This window comes from Cheilinus undulatus, linkage group 17, assembly GCF_018320785.1.
Source record: "Cheilinus undulatus linkage group 17, ASM1832078v1, whole genome shotgun sequence".
NCBI lineage: Eukaryota > Metazoa > Chordata > Actinopteri > Labriformes > Labridae > Cheilinus > Cheilinus undulatus.
In genome coordinates, this window is record NC_054881.1 from 8,227,079 (window position 1) to 8,243,971 (window position 16,893).

General features: G+C 39.6%; 1 protein-coding gene across 9 annotated transcripts in view; it reads left to right on the forward strand.

Moving 5' to 3' along the window:
- The window catches only part of mast4 (microtubule associated serine/threonine kinase family member 4), a 198,229-nt gene that overhangs the window by 102,554 nt on the left and 78,782 nt on the right, over positions 1-16,893 (forward strand). The gene's annotated exons all lie outside the window — the stretch shown is intronic.

Sequence of the window (16,893 nt, forward strand, 5' to 3'; positions counted from 1 at the left end):
CAGCAAAAATCAATCTGGAACAATCCAATTGATTACAAACTGGCTGGAGTACAAATCGTCTGGAGTAGGAGCCAACTTTTCCTCTGCACAAGCAAACAACCTTCTATCTGTGAAATCAGCAATTTAAACATGAAAAATACCTTTTCTTTTAATTTGTAATACCATGTTTTATCGGATGGAGCTTTCTGATTAAGCTGGTTTGATGTTAAAGGTGTATTTGTATTTGATCATTCCTGTTGACAGAGGCAAACCTCTTTGGAGCCTTGAACACAACCAGGCAAAGGTCTCCCACAGTCCAGTAAGGTCAGAGGAATTTCCCCAGAATTCCATGTACAACTTTGTATGTTCTGACTCTTTTTAGGAGAATTGTGCCAAGACAAAAGGGAGACAAGTTTGTTTCACTTCTTCTGCAGTTATTTTACACTTTTACAGTTATAAAGTGGAATCGTAATTATTATTATCGACTAACTCGTCAAAGGAAGAGGGGCATATTTCTGCTGCCTTTGCTGTTTTGCCTGCAGGTGTCTCTCAGTTTTCTACTCTGTGGTTTATTTACAGTCATATTATTACGCTAGTTGAAGCCATAATAGACTCCCCGCACATCGATTTTGTGTCACTTTGCTATAATTAATGGTAGAAGAGAGAGATTTACCCATGACACCTTGCTGCTCCTGCTGGCACCTCACCAGAGGGGGCACCTGCTGTAATAGAGGTGAGCTGTTATGCTAACAGGCTCCTGTGAGACCACTGCAGTTTATATTTTGTGCTGGACTATCTACAGACCTCGGTAAATGTAACTACAATATTTGTACTGATGCTGACATGGATTATGATAGTAGTTAATATAGACTACTAATGAAATTTGACTAATTATGGACTGTGCTTCAGAAAATGAGCTGTGAGAGATGTTCCTTTATTATCTTGTCCCAACACATCCTTTGCACTACCCCTACATTTCATATAGTCAGACTAAGTTTTGTTTGTGTGGCAGAAGCATCAAACCCAAAATTTCCTGAGCCACACTCCAAGCCAAGTATTATGGGAAATCTCCCAGAATCATCAGCAAGACAGCTGCTCCAGTGCCTAAAGGAGTGCACAAATGATGGTGGTGTCAACATAAATAAGAAGCAAAAATCATGAGAATCTAATACCCTACTCTGATATTTTTTTAAATGCATTATGGTTCTTTTCAAAATAGCAGTCTACTACAACCCTCATCCTGGAGAGCAGGAGTACAGGATGATGTCAGCAGCAGGAAGCTGCAGGAAATGTTGAAATAACTGTACACAAAGCTTAGTTTTTGACATGAGACATTGCATCTCAATTGGTGCATTGTTGAGAGGGATGTCCCTCTTGCATGTGCATATGGGCTATAAAGAAATTATTCATCCATTCATTTTCTATACCGCTTATCCCATTGGGGGTCACAGGGAACTGGAGCCTATCCCAGCTGCCATTCGGCGAGAGGCGGGGTACACCCTGGACTGGTCACCAGTCAATCGCAGGGCTAACATATAGAGACAGACAACCATGTATGCTCACACTCACACCTATGGGCAATTTGGAGTCACCAATTAACCTTATGAGCATGTTTTTTTTTCGTGGTGGGAGGAAGCTGGAGTACCCAGAGAGAACGTACTCATGCACAGGGAGAGCATGCAAACTCTGCACAGAAAGGCCCTGACTGGGAAGTGAACCAGGAACCGTCTTGCTGCGAGGGCAATAGCGCTTACCCCTGTGCCGCTGTGCAGCCCATAAAGAAATTACTCTTAGTAGAAATGTCCACTGACATTGTCTTGTAATGAAAAATGCCATCAATGATTACTGATGACATATCAGAAACTCTAAAGGTTGTCCCATGTCATATCTCTGTTTCAAGGGACGGGGAGGCACTGAAAATGAAGAGTGGGTGTAAGAACTCGAAATAAAGTCCAGCCTTAATGTATGATAGAATTCATCCATGGTTGATTTATCACTTCTGTGCTCATTTTTCATATTTAAAAAGGAATGAAGTGCTGATTCTAAAGCTGTATGGGCTCAGAGGGGAATTTGCTGATGTTGAAAACATCTTTAAATGGCAGTTCTGTTTATAATTATGCTTAATCTGGGACTGCAAGACTCCTCTCCTCTAAGTGGGATAAGAACAAATGGCTTAGAACAAAGCACAGCTCTTGAAATGCTTCCTGAAAGTTGACTGAATGTTCCTCAGCTGCAGAGATCAGAGATCTGAGTTTTCCCTGTGACAGAGAGCCATCTGCTGAAAATTTGATGTCATTAACTTGCTGCTGCTGCGTGTCAACATGTTGGTTAATCACCAACCTTCTCCACAGTCTCCTGACATCTTGGCTGGACTGTTTATTTATCGTTGCCATATCTTTTACGAGAGAGATGGCTTGGACCTTTCGGACAGTGTCGTGTGGAGGAGATGAGCGCTTACTCCAACCTATTTATAGTCTGACCTTAATAACTGGAAGTCTTCTGCTGGCTCCAATTAAATAGCAGCAAATCAATCATTTGTATGTGTTGGCAGCACACGCTGGATCTGTTGACTATTATGCTGGATCTTATTCCTATTTCTCATCATCAGCAATGAAACGCAGCCTGTTCAGTTTCTGAAAATGATGTCCAAATGCATCAGCTGCTTTTCTGTGCAACAGGATATCAGAGAGACTGTTGACTGTCAGTTCAGTTGCCTTTTATGGGGATTTTTAATTCAACAGATGTTGAGATGATGAGGGTAAAACTCCCCAAATAGAGCTTTAATCCACTGTTTGTGTAAATGATCTGCAGTTTTGCCTGAGTTTCTGTTCTGCAAACATATTTCTTCAGTGTAATCATATTAAGCCCCATTTAAATGAACCTATTGCTTATTTGCCCCTGATGCCACACCAAAATCTGATCTTACATCTGATATTTCAGTATGGAGATGTGTTTGTAAAGGCTGTCTAAAGTTTGAGCTGGGTATTTCAACACTTTCAGTGTGCAGGCTGTTAGTCAAGTTGGAAGCCAAAGTTTGGATCATATTGGAGAGTCAGTATCCCTGAGGGGCAATTTTGCTGGCAACAGTGATCCACACTGCTTATATCTAAAATATGCACAAATAATAAATGCATGCATGCAAAATATAATTTCCATGGATTTTGTCATGATAGAAGGGCAGTGAGATGTGAGACACAAGCCCACCATAATATGAAGTTTATGTCATAGCAGTGATGACTAATGCTCATCTAAAAACACAACAGCTGATGGAAAAATTACATCTGATTTGTCTGAGTTAGCGCCATGCTTTAAAGTCAGCCTTTTGGTGCTAACATGACAATTTTTTTTTTTTGTGCAAAAACATTTTTTTTCTGTCTTTTTTTCCAGTTTAAATTTCCTGTTTTCACTGAATTATTGCAGAAATCTGAAACAAGATGTGTAGTTATAAAAAGTTTTTCTTTATTAGCAGTTATGGCACTGATAAAGTCAGGGGCAGCATAAAGGAGGAGCTGGGGTGGAGGAGGGCTGTAAAAAGGGACTTGCAGAGGGAGCAGCAAAGCGTAGCCAGGCAAGAGCAGTTTAAACATGGCAGCATGAGTGTGATGAGGGCTGGTGTGAGATCAGCTGATCTCAGTTATATGGCAGCACTTGACTCAGTGGCCTGCCTGAGCTAATGCTATACACCTGGTTTACTAGGCTTGGCTTGATCTTAGGTGTGCCTTGGACATAGGGCTGGGCAATTAATCACAAATTAGATTAAATCACAACATGGCCTGCTGCAATTTACAAATCGCATAAGTTGCAATATTTCTTAAACTTGAAATATGTCAAACAGCAGTCTTGAACCCGGAGGTCCCCAAATTGGGGGAGTTTGAGAGGCATTGGCAAACACAGTGTGAAATAATGCACTAATCACGAAAGGTTATAGTGATGTTGCACATCAAATTAAACAGCAGAACCTGGGCTACAAGACTATATAAACCTTTTTTGCATGCCCCAAACACAACTCAAATAGCAACTAAATGAATTAAGACATTTCAAAATCCGTACAGCTCTGCTGTGTCAACCCACTCACCATATTTCCTGCTCTACCGCTACGACACTTCAAGCAGCACACACGATCGACACCTCAAATGAAAGCAGAGACTCCACAGATTCTGATGATATATGCCAAAGCAGTCTACACCAAAGTTTCAGAGAGATAGAGGCCAAAGAATCACAAAAACAGAAATCGCTTTTCCAAACTATAGTTGTAAAATTTCTCTTTTTCTAGAAAAAAAAAAAAAAAAAAAATTCTCCTTTACTATGACACCAACATTATTCAGATAGACCTTGTGATTGCAGAGATATTCTCATTTTATTATGGATATGCAATTTATTGAGCAGAAACCTAAAAAATAGGGTCAGGGTTCAGAGGGTTAATACATTAATTTTTTTGCAGCAGCTTTACAAGCTTAACCTCCTTCACCCCGGCTGCCTCCTTTATAGCTTAAAGCTTGTTCCACCCATATATTCAGAATCATGCTACTTTGGATTAATTGCTTATGAAAATTTCATTTTTTTAATATACATTCATGTGTCCATCCATAGGGGGGGTTTCTAGCCATGTGCTCCCTGGAAAGTCAAAGCATGCTTGACTAAACCAGGTAGCATCTTTAGAGCAGAGCCTTCTCTGCCAAGTAAACCTCTAGTCTATATCCATTTTGCAATGAAAATGGTAAAATGTATGATGAGTGTTTCTGACTGAATGTAGGTTATAACATGGATTTATTGCTTGAATGTGTTGAAAAATGCATAAACTGAGTAATGTAATAATAATCGCATATTAAATCACAATATCGGGGGAAAAAATGCAATTAGATTATTTTTGCAAATTGTTCAGGCCTACTTGGGCATAAAACGATTGATAAACACAGCTCTGAAACCCTGACATAGTTAAACAAGCTGTAGTTTTACAGTGAAATCCCGTGGTTAGTTTGTTTTAGAGAGCAGGAGACCTCCATCAGCAGAATACATGGAGTTAAAATACACATAGAGTCAACAGCATGCACTACTCGCCCATATTCTTCCTTATTTCTCTGTAAAATGACACAGCTGAAGACACAAAGCTGACAAAATGACTCAGGGTCTTCTCACATGATGAACTTTCAAACACACTGGCACTCATTTGTCAGCATTATATGTTCCTTCTGAATCGTTAAAGCGTTAAACAATGCCGAGTCTCTCTGTCACTTTGATAAATGTCTCATCCATAACTCCTGTGTTCAGCCTTGGTGCTGAAACCAGTAAATTGACTTCTCTGCAGAATCTCTACCTTCAGAGAGTTTCTTCTCACCTCACATGCACTCCCTCTGCTCTCTGATGAAAAAAATATATCATTTAGTTTGTCCTACTTTGCTCCTGTCATCATTTCCCTCCTCTGCTGTGACTTAAAGAGCCTCGTCTCCTCTTAGTTTTAACTAAAATCTCGACTGTTAAAAATCTGAATGTAAAGCTGTCATGGAAATCCAGTTTGACTGTATCTAAAATGAATAGCTGTCAGAAAGCCTTTCAGAAGCCGTCAGTGTGCAGGTGCAGAGATTGATGTGGCTCCACTTTTAAAGTGTTGAAGTAAAACTGATTTCAAATAAATTGAAGCCGAACAATAGAAGCTCTCTGCATACACTGAAAGTCTTTCTCTTCATAGGTAGGCTGACAGTTTTACATTATTATAAAAATCCTTGGTGAGTCACCTTCCTTTGACAAAAGCCACAAATTATCTGCACAGAAATCATCTGACAATGAACGGATCAGTCCAAGTATAACAGCAATGTGTGAATGTTTGAAAAACAAGTGAATGTATATCAGACCATACTTCTACAATGCTGTGTAAAAAGTTGTTGCCTTCTTCCTGGTTCCTTTTTTTTTTTTTTTTTTTTTTTTTTGCATAATTGCATCTAAATATCTCGGATTAAACAGATTTTAATATGAGACAAAGGAAAACCTGATTTGATTTATTAGGGAAAAAGCCATCTAAACCTACCTGGAACAATGTGAAAAAGTAATCACCCCTAAACCTAATACCTGGTTGTGTCACTCTTGGCAGCAACAACTGCAAGCAAACATTTGCGATGACTGTCAATGAGTCTTTCACTTCACTGTGGAGGAATTTTAGCCCACTTCTTTGCAGAATTGGTTTAATTCAGCCACATTGGAGGGTTTTCATGCATGAACGGCCTGTCATGCTACAGCATCTCAATCAGATATAAATCCGGACTTTGACTAGACCACTCCAAAACCTTGCAGACGTAGACTTGCTGGTGTGTTTTGGATCATTGTCCTGCTGCATAACCCATGTGTGTTTGAGCTTGAGGTCACACATTGATGGCTGGACATTCTCCTTCAGGATTTGCTGGTAGAGAGCAGAATTCATGGTTCCATCAATTATGGCAAGGGTCCAGGTCCTTGAGCAGCAAAACAGCTCCAGACCATCACACTACCACCACCACCATGTCTGACTGTTGGTACGATGTTCTTTGTTAGTTGTACTTCATTTTTAAAACTAACACAGTAAGATCGACTTTTGTCCCATCAGTCTACAGAATATTTCCCCAAATTCTTGGGATCATCAGGATGCTTACTGGCAAATATTAACAAGTCTTTGAGTTCTTTTTGGTCAGCGGTGGTTTTGGTCTTGGAACTCTCTCATGGATGCCATTTTTGCCCAGTCTCTTTCGTCTTGTTGAATTATGAACACTGCCTTTAACTGAGTCAAGTAAGACCTGCAGGTCTTTAGATGTTCTGGGTCCATTTGTGACTTCCTGGATGAGTCGTCCTTTTGGTAGGCCGGCCACTCCTGGGAAGGATCACCACTGTCGCAAGTTTTCTACATTTGTGGATAATGGCTCTTTTATTGTTTGCTTTGTCGGACAAGTTCATTTAAGGGATTTCAAAGGTCTGGCAGTAATTAGGCTTTGGTGTGGGTAGTGAAATTCCCCTCAGCTTTCCAAAAAATGTGGTTAATCACAGTTAATTAAGATTTAAAAAATTCTGCTAGGAAGAGTGGGGTAAAATTCCCCCACAGCAATGTGAAAGACCCATCACCAGATATTAAAACTGCTTCCATCTGTTACCACCAAGGGTGGAACAACCAGTTATTGGGTTTGACAAATATGCAAAAACAAACAAACAAACAAAGCAACAGGAAAGGGGGCACATGCCTCTCACAGCACTGTATCTTTCGGTGTGTTGTGATAAAATCGTGAATGTTTACCACCTCTGATACATTTATTCAACATTTCACTAAAAGCTGCAAATGGAAATTTTAAAAATGGACTTTAAACTGTCTGAAAGGAAAGCGTCCTTGGCTGGCTGCCTTCTCTTTGTGAGAGGAGGTGAACCAGGATGACTTTGTCCTTTAAAGCCTGATGCTACAAAGAGCAGCTTCTCTTCTGTTGCTTTAGCTTTTCATCAGAAAAGAAGACCTAAATAAGTTTTAACTCCATTTATGAATACAGTAAGATGGCCATGAACTGTTTCGCCATCTTCTGTGTAACCTTGATTTGACCAGATTTTAGTTTTAACTGTCGTACAAAAACATTCTTTGAAAAAACAAAACAATTTTATAGGATAGGGATAAGGAGGTTTGCATGACAAAAAAAGACTTTTTAATTTCTTTTTAAGATATTTGGAGCTCCACTAGAATGTTTAATGATTTTTGATAGTATGTTTCAAAGCTGTACAGTGATCAGTTGTATAAAAAAGTGTTAAAGCTTTAACCCTTGGGGGAAATGGGGGACCATGGAGTCAGCAAAATCGTGATCCATTGTAAAGTTAAACCACTCCTATCAAAGAAACAAATATCTTTTTTTATTCATTTGTGTAGTAAATAGCCTTCATAAAAATGTAAATGCCTTTTGTTAAAAACAGAATTAAAGTAGGTTAAAAATTGCCAGAAATGGTTAATAATGGCAAAATAGTGGAAATGTGGTAAAAAGGGATTTTAAAAGTAGCAGAAATGGATGGAAGTAGCAAAAATAAAAAATGAAAAGGCCAGAAAATTAGCAAAAAATGGCAAAAAAAAAATGTTTGTAATGGCAAAAACAGGCATAGATAGTTGTAAAAGAGGATTAATAAGTGGCTGAAGTGGCTTCAAAGTGCCAAAAATGGGTGGGAATTTGGTGAAAGTGGGATGAAATATTGATATCAACTGGCAAAAAGGATTAACTCAGGCTGAAAAATAGGCAGAAATTGGTTGAACTGGCAAAAATAGGCATATCAAATAGTGACATGTGGTTAAAATGGGCAAAAATGGACCAATGATTAGTAGACGCTTTTGTCCAGAACGACGTGGGGACAGGTGTTTCTGGTAATAAAGACCTCTCCCAAGGGCCTACAGGAGCCCTTGGGAGAGGAGCTCTACTGCACTATGTAATTAAAAAAATCACTCTTGGCCCATTTGGGCCCAAAACTGCTTCATCATATGGACCCTGCCGCATAAAATCATGCAGTATGTTGTGATATGCCTTAAATGTGCAGGACAGGCTTCAAATTTGCAATCTTACTTTTTAGATGATGACAGGGAGCCATTTTTCCTATTTTTCCCAAACACAGACTACTAGGGCCACAATTCAGGCGTCTGAGGGTAAGAAGGGTTATGCTGCAGCCCATTTACATCTGAAGTGGGACGTCCGAGCTTGAGATTACATTGGAGTTGAATGTGTTTCAGTCACTTCAAATTCATAACTCAGGGTACTGAGGTTGCTGAGTTTCTGAGTTGAAATTCAGGTTACAGGGCACATTAGTGATGACATATCTGACTGGCAGCTTGAATGCCAGAGTGGTAGGCTCCTCCTTGGACTCCACCATCTTGGATTTTTGCATCTTGCACGTTTCTACAGTGAACCAAATAACAGAAAACCATTTTTCTTAATACAGCTTCTAACAACAGTTAACCACAAGAAGTGAGCAATGCAGTCTGGAATCCAACAGTTACATGTGGCTAATATTCCCGATTATAAGCACTGCACCTCTAAGACTGCGATGTGTAAGCATGTTAAAAATGACTTTATTATGAATTCAGTCCACATGACTGTTGCATACCAACTAGAAGAGATGAAACTGTGGTACTCCTAAGTGCAGGAGGACCTCAGTGTATGGATAAGTCGTCTATTTCTTTATCAACTTAAATTACACGTCTCTTTTTAAACCCTCTCTGCTTCACAGCATTCTCAGACCTCTTTGAGGGCGGAGGTTATTACCTCAGCACCCCGACATAGCCGGGTTTATGCCTCGTCGACTCTCAGAAAGAGCAGAGAAACTTCTTCATGCAGGGTCGACCACCTTTCACTGACAAAGTCACGGGTCAGGAGGTTCAGTTTCTGCCATTCACATTGTCTCCACACTCTATGAATTAACCCGGCTCACTCTGATTGTAAGATTTTTTTATGACTACACTCATATATAAAAGTTTATGACTGTCTTCCTGAGGATAAAAGATTAAAATTCCCCGACAGCACCTCTAACAATGCTTCATCTCCGACTCCTGACCTGCTTTCATTGAGGAACGACTCAGCCTCTCTCACGCTCCACTTCCTGCCTGCTGCTACTACAACTCGTCTGGTTAATGCAGGGTTTGGTGTCATCTGCAGTGGCTGTTTGCTCTTCAAACACACTCACAGTGATTAAGAATTCATTTGCACTGTGGATGAGGGAGCCAGCACCGAGTGCTTTCTGTACTTCTATCTTTCAAAGTTTCAAGGGAGACTGGGATGTTTCCAAATCTTGGCCTGATTTTTCAACATATTTTGGGGTTTTTGGATGACAAACAAGCACAGAAACTTTGGTGTTACTCCTGTAGGTTGCTCCAGCGAGCATCCATGAGGAAGGCTGTATAGACTGTGGCTGATCCTCCAGGGAAGTTTCCACCAGTGCATTTTATGCACAGTCATGTTGAGCTAATGGCTTTATTAGGATATCTAACAGGATAGTTGAATACATTATTGACAGGAGTTTGTCCCTGTTTCATGTTCAGTATGTCTGCAGTGTGTAGATTTAGTGCTGAAATGCCTAAATTGATGATAAAATGACTAAATCTGCACATGATTTTAGTAATTTCCTCAAACTTTTCTAACAGTTCTCAAAGCCAGAGAAATCCTTAGTTTCTCCACAGTAGCCCTGCCTCCATCATACTTGACTGTCAGCTTTAAAAAACAGCTTTTTTGGCTTTTTTGTTATCAAAATATTGAACCAAGTAATCACATGTCATAGAAATGTATAATATCACACAGGCTATACATGAATAAAGCATGCTGCAGCTTTCTGTGGTTTGAGTTTGTGTATTTTATGTTGCAGCATGAAAAGATCTCCCAGTGTGGGTTTTTTCTACCATGCTGCCCTGCTGTGTGGATTGTCAGATGAATCAAACAGTTGTGATGAAGAATGAGGCTCAACAACTGCAGCAAATCATTTTTGCCTCATGCTGTGATGAGCTGAGCCCATGCCATGCCATTGTCATGATGCCATTTTCTTGCAAATTCTTGATACAAAATTGTTGAAGAATATTACAGACAATTCCTCCCTCCATTTGCTCACATGGTTTGTGTATAAATGATTCATCTTACCACAAATCATCATCATTTACCATGACTTTAAAACTATTTACTACTTTGATTTAAATACTGCTTGTTGTTGTTTTTTATGATTTTCCACTTAGATTGTAACCTTGCAAAGCAGATACACCTGTTTCCTTGTTTTTCACTGGCAAATCCATCTTGCAAAGCTCCCATCTGAACCGTGTGGGCCCGGTTAGAAAGTGACAGGACCAAGCAGCGACAAGGGGCAGTACTTTCAGGCGCAGCAGAGTCGTGACATAAAAGAGCAGCAGCAAGAGCTGGTGCAGTTATGGAGGAAGAGATTAGCGTGGATGCTGCTAAAGCGCCAGTTTTATCAGAACTTGACCACATTTCTTCGTCAAAAGAAGAACAAAGAACAGCAGTGAGTTGTTTTCTTTTCAAAAACGTCAAAAGTCGAGTACTTACATGTCTATAGTCGCCATGTTTAACATTATTCCTCAGGAGCTGCCCAATCACAGCTCAATAGCGGCTACATCACGTGTTTTTGTTGCTCTTATTGGCCCGTGGAGATGTGACTGACAAAAAGTTCATCCAATCACACTCCGAGTTTTTTTCAAAGCCTCTGCGTTTGAGAAAAGGCAGAGGCTAGGTTAGGTTTTTGTGTGACAAGAGCTCCCTCTACTGTCTGTCTATGGCCTCTGCAGCCTTGCAGCTGAACCTTGTGTCTCTAGTTAGTCTGCACCATGCTGTCACTGTGTTAAGTTGGTTTGTAATTAGCTTAGTGAAAATTCTTTCAAATAAGCTTGTTTCTCTTTATTTACATATGTCATGTGTATGAGAATACCTGAATTCAACATGAAATCATATCAAACATTTGGGATTATATTGTAGTGGTGGGTGGTAAACTGTTATCAATGGCGTCACTGGTAAAAATTTATGCCGTGGAATGGATTTTTGCAACTCCATCATTACCGGTTTAAATGTATGCCTCAGGTATAACTGATGCTACTGCTAGCGTAGCAAATTGACAGACAACAGCACATTTTGCTCTAGCATTCTGAGCAGCTGGGTAACTCTTTGAACTTCACCCACTGTACTTAACATCCACAACAGAAAGCAGGTTAAACCTGTGTTTTTTCCTCTCTTAGTTTTATGGCGGCGCTAACAGCAACATAGCGACTGCAGAGTGTACCTGTCAGTCCGTCTGGGGCTTTAAAACAAACTGGGTCGTCTGAGTTTGTTTATAGCCCAGAGCTGCAGTGACAGTGTGGAAGTCAAAGATGCACACTAGCTGCCTAAAGTTGCCAGTACCACCATTGAAGCAACATTAAATTAATGATAACATGCTACTTTCGTCAATGCCTTCTCAATAAAAGTCTGTGGTTTTTGTGTCTAAAGTGCTTTTACTGTGAATGCCCCTAAAGGAAATATGGTCACATCAAAAGCATCTTAAAGCACCTCAGACCTACAGACCTGAAACTTCTAAAGAACTACTGAAGCAGTTGCAAAGAAACTAAGAGATCTGAGATCTTAAGATCAGACACGAGTTGAGTATACCATCAGATTAATACGACAATATAATATATTACTGTGAAAAGCAAGAAAAATCCTGTCATCTATTAAGGACATATTGCCCGGGTGTGTTTTATCGCTTTGTTGTCACGTGGGTTTAGACTCATTGCATTGTTATGTTTTATGAACTAAAATCCTACTGATGAGACTATCCAATGTTACAAGCTCTCTAAAGTAACCACTCTTCAATTTGGGTGAAAACGAGCACTGAGAGTGTTAATATTGCTGACTAAAACTATGACTTAAAATGTTTGACAACAGCCTTTTTTCTGTGAGAAAGACTAGACTAAGACTAGCCAAAAATAAATCTTTTATAACTAAAACCGACTAAAAGTAAGTTTAGTTTTCGTCAAGATGACTAAAAAGAGAATAAGATGCCATTCTGTTTTCATCGGACACTCAAAATTCATGATATTTCTCCACTGTGGGTAAATCCATTAAAATACAATTCATCTGTAGCTATTCTGCCTCTCAGCTGTAGAAAGCAGGGACCCCAGGTTGGACAGAGTGCAGAGAACACACTACCATGGTTCAGTACCAGATTCAGGCAAGAGAATAAATGCTTGGACTGAAAGTAAAGACTAAAATGTGAGGACTTTTATGGAGTAAAACTTAAAGGGTAAGGGTGACTAAAATGTGATTAAAATTAAAAGGCATTTAATGTAAAGACTAAGACTGAGACTAAAATTAAAAGTAGCTGTCAAAATTAACACTAAGTAGAAAGGATGATAGACAATGGGGGTCTGGACCCCAACAGGGGATGTTTGATGCTTTTTATAAAACAAAGACAAATGTAGAAAGATTTAAGGCTCTTTTGGAAAAAGCCTAGTGAATATACATGTCTGTTTGGGTCATTGTAATGTTTGGGTAGTGGGGTCTCCCGTCCCTGGCTCTGTTCTTTTGGGGGTCCTCGGCTAAAAGGTTTGGGAACCTCTGGCTCAGAGAACAGTAGCAGCATGATCGAACACTAATGTGTTGCATTTTGTGCTTCAAACTATGTGCATATGACAAAGGAGTTTAAAAGAAGGGTTGTTATTTTAAATGCAAACTCGAAAGAAGTAAAAATGATGGTCCAGTGTTTTAAACAGTCAAGTTTTCATGTTTCAAGCTTTTAAATCACTGAAGACCTCATCTTTGATGGGAGGCTTTACCCAGTAAGGGATAGGGTTGGAGTTGTTTTGGTAAAGTGCCTGAATAAATCAGTAGTGTTATCTAAGATAGCCAAGCCAACAATTAGCAAAACACTTTGTGTCTGTGTTTTAATTTTATTAAAACTTAAGAGACCTAATATGCTTCTGTTTTTCTCAGTAAAAAGTAAAAATTTAGGTCTGGTTCATCACACAAGCAAAAGAGAGTATAAAAGTGCCCACTAGCTTACTGTAAAGTTACATTTAACTCTGAGAGATTTTATGAAATGTCCCTTTTTTAGGGCGTGGACTGTGGTCCATGTGTTGTGTGCCGTTTTTATCATATTGTTTCTCTCCAAAGCTCTTAATCCTACAATAATTTGTTCCTATATGTGGTATCTGTCACATTCTCACCATCTGCTAAGATGTGAATAAAACTTTACAGTGTGAGTGAAAAACAAACACAGGCTTTAATAGAGCAAATTTAGCCCTAAAGGTTCCATTGAAGTCTGCCTAATAGCTGTCAGCTCACATAATCTGCCAGAGAAATATCAAAACTTAGAGTCCCTATTAGCTTTTTAGACCTCAAATTATCTGAAAATAAGGCCCTGGTTAAAAATACCTCAGTGAGCCTTTAGGACAAAGCCTCTTAGTTATTTAATTAGTGTATCTGAATCATTGAAAACACTCCCCATGTAACGCTTCATTTCCAACACTGTATTATGAAATCACAGCGTCTCAATAAGCCCCCTCTTGTGTCATGCAGTAGTTTATCCTTGGACTAATTCCAGTCTCTGACTCATTGATTCATTTTGACTAGTTCAGATCTTGTATGTTTGGCAGTAGAGCCTCTGATACGAAGAGTGTGGATGAAAAGCATCATGGGTGATCTTGCAGATGATACTCTGTAGCCTCGGGGGTCTTCTAAGCCTCCGCGGGGGGCTCCGACAAACTGGTGCATCATCATGTTTTATTACTGTGATTTTCAGTCACTCTCAGTCACTCATATGCTGCTTTAATCCCAGCACAAACAGTCAGTTTAGGATTCTTAATCTTGCTGTGTCTCTGGGTCGGGTAATGGGCCTGGACCGGCCTTGTAATGGTTCGGTTTGTCCATCGTTTTACTTCATTTCTCAGCCCTACTGTGTCAAAAGCTGAAATTTAACCACTTATCCATGCTCATATTTCATCATGGCTTGACTACTGTAACTTTGAACCCATTACAGTTGGTCCAAAATGCTGCTCTTCAAGGTCACATGTCACACCAATTCTTAGGCGCTGGCTCCAGGTTAAATCCGTGCTAGACTTAAAACCAAAGGCACAACAGACACTTCTCATGCCTAACACTTGTTCTCAGACTGAAAGAGAAACATCCTGCTGACCTTTCACAATGAGCTTTATTACTCACTCTAAAATATATTTGTTGAAATTATAATAAAATGCAATTCACACTGATTCAATGGCAAAGATAACAAGCAATTAAATTCAAATAGAGAAATAATCATAGAGACATCAACATTAAGTTCAGCTTGTTTATTAAGCGGATCAAATCTTCCTGAGTTTAAGTATTTTAATGTAAAAAAAAAACCCTTCCCTGAAACTACAGTGAACTTTTAAAGACAAGCTTAAAGTTTAAGCTTTGACCAAAGAAAATCCACTTTATTTTTGATAAATATGATTGATAAAATTAAAGCAAAACTTGTTTTGAGTTAATTTGTTCCTTTTTCATTTTAAATTGTATTTTAAAGGAGAAAAGAACAACAATCCAAATTTTAAATCAGCTTTGGTGTAAAAAAAATCAGAGATGCAGTATTTTAGCAGAATCGCCCAGTGTAACTTGAATTTTTAAATTTTTTGGGGCTATAAAGACAAAAAAAAAAGTAAATCCGAAATAAAAACTCGAAGATTTTTTGTACAGTTAACATTAGTGACTAAGTTTTTTCTTTTTTTTTTGCACAAACTTGTTCTGCCATCTTTTTTGGGACTAAAGAATTTAAAAATATGATTCTGTAACAAAAAGGCTTCAAAACATCCACATTTTCACAAAACACTTCCCTGTGCTTTTGGGAATTTAAGTCATTATTTAAAGCGCAGTGACTCTGAGGAACAAATCACAGCCTCCCTGTGTCTCTTTCTCTCTATTATGACTCATTCAGTCTCTCTTCTTCATTTTCTGTTAATTTTTTTTTAGTCAGTGCACACGAGCCGCTCAGCAAAGCATGACAGGATGACGGAACAGCTTCCCATTGGTTGTCACAGCCCAGTCACAATGCATTCTGGGATACAAACAGACAGTATGGCGGCGGGCTAACCGGTGTAGCCAGCTAACTGCAGGAGTCATGGAAAAATGGATCATAAATGATAGATAAGATGTCTAATATCAGAGTTACTGGCGTGGATTTAATCTTTAAAGACCCTGGAAAGTCAGCCAAGTTCTAGGCTCTCTAGAAAACATTCTGTAAGAGCTATGGATATGTCCTTAAAAAGGCACAATGGAGAGTTTTCACAGGAAGTGCCTACTAAATACAATTCAAAAGTTACCTAGCAGTTTACCCTGGGTGTGCCTGCAGCACTGAGCCGTGCGGCGTGAGCTCTAAGAGTTAAGAATAAAGAATGCTTTTATTTTCACACTTTGAATGCTTAGCATAGTCATAAACAGCTCAAATCACAGCCTTTTAGTATCATTTCTCTGTAAAGAAATCACATCTTGCACCCGGGAGGAGTTCTCTGCTTCTGACGTCATCTGAAAGATTCTGTACTGGTTTACCACCCACCACTACTGTAGCAGCAACAAAAACAAACTCTCTATGCAACTTCCTGCAGGATGTGAAGTTTCTGACTCATGCATGTGAAAGACAAATGAACATGATATCAAACCAAGGAAAAGGACAGGTGTAAAAGAAAACAATTTGACTATTTATTCTAAAAATCCAACAGTATTCACAGTATTTACATGTCATGTCTTTAAAAATTCTACGTAGTGCACCTTTAATCCAAGCATAAACACTCACAGTTTGATTCTTTTCCTTCTTGTTTAGAGTTGTTTAGATCATTTCACTGCAGCATGCATCTCCAGCACCCTCATGATTCTTTATTTACATGACTTCCTGCATAAAAAGAGACTTTTATCCAGGTGTGAGAGCATCCTGTCTTGCAGCACTGACTGATGTGGACTGGCAGGTAGTGCTGCATTATGTTTTTTCCTCTCGGAGATGACATCATCGCTGTGCCGGTGGTGACATTGCATCCTGTGCTCGGCGCCTTGTGTTAGCCTCTGTGAAGGTGACTGCGTGTAAAGGGAACAGACAGAATGTAGATTGAATGTATTGCATTAATTTCTGCTATGTAGCGAGTCACCAGCTGGTGGGGGAATTGCTGCGACGGCAGTGCTGGTGGTGGCGGAGGGGTGGGGGGGTCACAAATGTGCATGAAGGATCAGGGGGCGTGTACGAGGGGAGGGATGAAGGGGTATTGTCCTGCCTCCTTGCCCTCCGCAGGCTACTGAGGATCTTATTTGACAGCTTCAAGGTGGAACGTGGAAAGACCAAAACAAGAGCAGTAGGCCCCCTTTTTTTTACCCCCTCCCTTTTGGTGAGGGGAGAGGAAAGCAGTCGGTCTCATCGCACTGTGGTGGCTGGGTTTGGCTCTTTGTCAGTGCAGGG